Source organism: Pundamilia nyererei, unplaced genomic scaffold (assembly GCF_000239375.1).
Source record: "Pundamilia nyererei isolate P.nyererei 1_Seehausen unplaced genomic scaffold, PunNye1.0 scaffold00051, whole genome shotgun sequence".
Taxonomy (NCBI): Eukaryota; Metazoa; Chordata; class Actinopteri; order Cichliformes; family Cichlidae; genus Pundamilia; species Pundamilia nyererei.
The window spans coordinates 1,547,128-1,551,829 of NW_005187452.1; positions in this window are offsets into that span (position 1 = coordinate 1,547,128).

Genomic DNA, 4,702 nt, shown 5'->3' on the forward strand with positions numbered 1-4,702 from the left:
ACTTCATGCACAACCTGTTGCAGGAAGTTTGGTAAGAATCTTTTGAAAAGCTAAAACTTATAACCCTTTGAGAGTTTTGGCTAATATATTATTTTAATACAATTAAAATAATATCTACTTAAGTTTCTATACAATTAACTATAATTTCTACATTTATATCTACATTTTGAAGCAAGAAAAATAAAAGTTTCTCTTACATTTGGAAATTACATTATAATAATCAATCTCTCCAATCCCTGAAAAGTGAGAGTTTGGGTGTTTTTTGTTTTTTTCCTTAGCACATGTTCTTACATGAATAGACAGATTGAACTCTGTCAGCTAATATGTTCATACTCATAAAACGTGAAGTTAACATGGCACGGGTGTACATTTAGTATACATACATATGGTAGCAATTACAAGCGTGCATGTGCCTCCCTATCTTTCTGTGTCTTCATGCATGTGTGTCTGCCAATGTGCGAAACAGTCACCCGTTCTTTGAAACAAAAACAACCACTTAGGAATGAACAGCAGCGCTTGGGAGACATCAATATTTCAGTCAGGTGTGTCGAGAAAGAGAGAGAGACAGAGAGGGAGAGAGAAACATGAAAGCGGGAGTGAGGGGGGGACCCTTGCCATTCTAAGGCATTCCCATGACTGACGGAACTAGTAAGGTTGCGTATGTGTGTGTGTCTGTGTGTGTATCACTGTTAGCGCATGTGCCTTTCCCCCATACTCACCCCACCCCAACGCTCACCATTGTGTGTACCACCTCTGTCACCTTTCCTCTAATCAGGAGTTTAAATCAATGACTTTGTCCAAAACTATAATTGCCACTCCTTAAACTGCTTCTCTCGCAATATGCTTTCACCAAGAAACCACTCGGCAGCAGAAATACGCCTCTGCGTGTCGTTGTGTGTGTATGTGTGAGCTGGATTAAGAGTATTTTCTCATTACGCCGGTGTCTGAACAAGTAGAAAGTGCTTCTCACATTGTTTTACAGCATCCTGAAACCTCAAAGCTCAGCACTAAGCAGTATAATACCCTGTAGTCCTACACAGATGCCTTAGTGGAACTCTATCACGTCACAAATTGCCAGAGTCATTGGACATAATTTATCACACATCAAAAAAAATTACATGTTCCTATCTAGCTCCGCTTACCTAAAAAATGTTCCCAGGACACCAGATTGTTTGAATATTTACCCAAATTCACTGTTTGTCTTGATGAGTCTACAGGAGTGGCTCTCAAACTTTTGCTCCACTTCAAGAGATGAAAAAAGTTCTTACACCCCACCATACGATGTCTCCATTATTCTGAACAACAACTAAAAAGCCAAGAATAATTGTAGTGCAATAAAGGTTAGCACAATAGCATCACAAAGCTCTTGTTTCGTCAGTTCCCAACTTATATTCCAAGTTAATTTCACTTTTTTTTCTCCTCCTTGGTTTTTCACAACCTCCTTGCAAACGCATGCCCATACAGACCTTCATTTCTCTGATGGACTTAACTTTATAGACATGCTTAGGAATTTACCTTTCATTTAACCTTTATTTCATACTGTTTCACACACGCACGCACGCACACACGCACACACACACACACACACACACACACACACACACACACACACACAGTGATGGCAACCAGGTACCATGCATGGCACTAGCTTGACCATCAGAAGCGACTGAGGTTCAATATCTCACTTGGTTGTCTTCTTGCCATACCAAGAAACGCAACTGTGAGCCCTCCTCCTTGAAATCTAGAGTATGAGGCAAGTGTGTGTGCTTCATCTGCCAGTCTGTGTTAACCTTGGTTGATGTTCCATTAACCAGAGACAAAGGTTTCCTGAACCTGACGATGCATTAACAAGAGGAAAAAACACACATACAAAATGTTGATCAAGAAACGGAAACATCATCACGATAAATACCGCTGCAGATACAGATCGCTGTAGGTAGATAGATAGATAGGTAGGTAGATCGTTGCCTGAGTTGCCTGATTCTTTCTGCACGTCTAACGAAAAGGAGGGACAGATAACAGAAAGTGACGGAGATGAGAAAGCAGGGTGGAAAGAGAGATGGAAATAGAGATGGAAAGAGAGATGTCTGGTTAACAAGGTGCTGAGCACGACAAGCCCTGGGGAGTCCACGCTCCCTTACCCTCTAAGATTAGACATCTCTCTCTCTGTCGATCCCACTCTCTCTCTTGTTTCGACACAAGGGGAACATGCCACTATCACGGGGGGACGCCCCGGGAACCATGTCTCTCTCTTCCTCTCGCCTGATATTAAATTGTTAGCTTTCTTCTTGTCTTTCATAGTTTCCACTGTCTTTCTACTTTATATTTTCTATTTATTTTCTAGCATGTCATTATAGTTCATTTGCATAAACATTTAAATTATACATATATGCAAATCAACCATATGTGTTAATTTGTACCATCTCTGCAGTGTTAAATCTGCTAATATAACGTCAGTACAAAAAAACGAATGTAAAACACTTTCCCCCTCCCTGGTTAGAGGTGTCCTCGTGAGTGCACTTTTAAATAAGTTTGGCTAAATCTGAATCAACAAATGGGTGACTCCAAACTACTTGCACGAGTGGATCACAGCAGAAATGGTGTGTCTTTTGTAACTCTTCTGAACTTTTTCCCATTGCCATTTTTTCCTAAATTTTGAAATCTGTTCCTCCTTTAAGTCTCTTTTAATTGATTACGTGTCAATGAACTTCTTGGCTCCAAATGGTTTGCTATCAGTCCTAATCAGGCACTGCATTATAAGAAAAGGTACAGGAGGTCCAAATTTGATGTCATTTCTAAAAATTAGTCAATATATATATCTTACGTTTTTAAGAAACACTTTCACACTGGACAAAAAATCTTAACACACACATTTCCACTCAGTGTAGCAAGATGCAATATGCATAAGACCATCCTCTACTTTTTACCATTCCTGTCTGTCCTTTTCCTTACATCCGCTCTCTCTCAGCTACCTACAAACCTGTCTAGCTCCCTCTCCTAGTTGTTTGACACCTTTCTCCCACCTGAGCATCTCTACGTGTCAGGACAAATTGGCCGAGACTCACATCTTTCTCTCTTCCTCACTCTTTCTCTCTCGCCCCTTGTCTGCTCACCACTCAAGCGGAGAGAGAGAAAGAGCAAGCAAGAGACAAAAAGAAAGAGATTGATAATGTGTGGAGAGTGGGGGAGGAGGAACAATATGCATCAGAGGAAAGACTGGGATGGTGAGGGAAAAGATGTTATGATGAAACACAAAAGAGCAGGAGATGGAGACTGTCCAGAATATGTTTTCCTTCTAAAATAAGTAAAAGTGAAATTCCTTCAAAAAGTATTAAAATAACTTATCCACTTGTTCCCAAAAAGCCAGTTTTCCAACAATCTACACAAAATAATGACGGCAGTGTTTTGTATTTATATACAAAAACATGTCTGCATTATTTCGTACACACACAAACACATACTGCTTTCAGTCTATGGAGATATGTCTCTATGAGCTTCACAAACTCAGCTTTGGGCACTTTCTTCACTTTCTACTGTTCTGTCAGATGCTGTCAATTTTTGTCAGATTAAATCAGAAGTGTATGCTAACTGCCATTTTGAGGTTTGTCCATAGATGTGATATGGGCTTTAATCTTGGTTTTGGCCAGGCCACTCAAGGACAGTCAGACTACTGTGTCCTGAAGCCACCTCAGGCCACCAACGTCTTGGCTAAATGATTTTGTCCACTGTCTTCCATCGTCCACTACTGGAGCAGTTTTCTTGTCATTTTTAGCATTTAAGACTTCTGAACAAAGTTTATCAGACCAGATCATCTTTTACTATTGGAAATATATAGAATACAATTTGGCTAACTCCAGAGTCAGACTGGCTCCGGCTTTCTAGGCATCACAAGACAAATAAGGAAATGTCAATTATCTGAAACTTCGTTAAATTTAGAGGGGTCTTTCAAGAGGTCTCACCAACGGGCACCAAATCCATTTGGACAAAATTGGATAGACCTTAACCCAATCACAGAATTGTGATGTAATCCTGCCCCAAATTACTATTTTTGAAATTTCCAAAAGTTGATTCTGTTCATCTGGACGTTGATTCTTCTTCACTGAAGAAGTCACTTGGATGACTCACTTGGATGAGTGACGAAACGTTTCTCCCACAAAACGCTACGTCCAGATGAACAGAATCAACTTTTGGAGATTTACTTTCCTGGATGATTGAGAATGCATCAAGATATTTTTTCCACCGATATTAATGGATACGTTTTTGTATTTATTTAACAGCCTTTTCATTATCAGTTTAAAAAAACATTTAATGTTTTCACGATCACATATTTTAATGCTCTCCAACAAGTCTCTGACCTGACACACAATCACGAGTTGCATGTAGATTTACTCAGAGCTTGATCAAAATAGCAAATCTACACTTAAATATACTGGTCCTTGTACAGATTTCCCTATGCTACAACTTAACCACTTGCTTGCAAAACTGTTGCACTTGGATTTCAGCTCCTGCTTTTGGACTTTTGTGTAACAGTTAGAAAACCCAGTCTTCCAGTGTTTGTGCCATTTTGGGTTCTGGTACTATTTATGGATAACTGGACCTTTATAGCACATTATTCCCATGTCTTTTGGTGATCTACTGTAGACCTGTTAGACTGCTGTGGTCCAATTTCACGCTGCACCCCCACAATAAAAAGAATAAAATG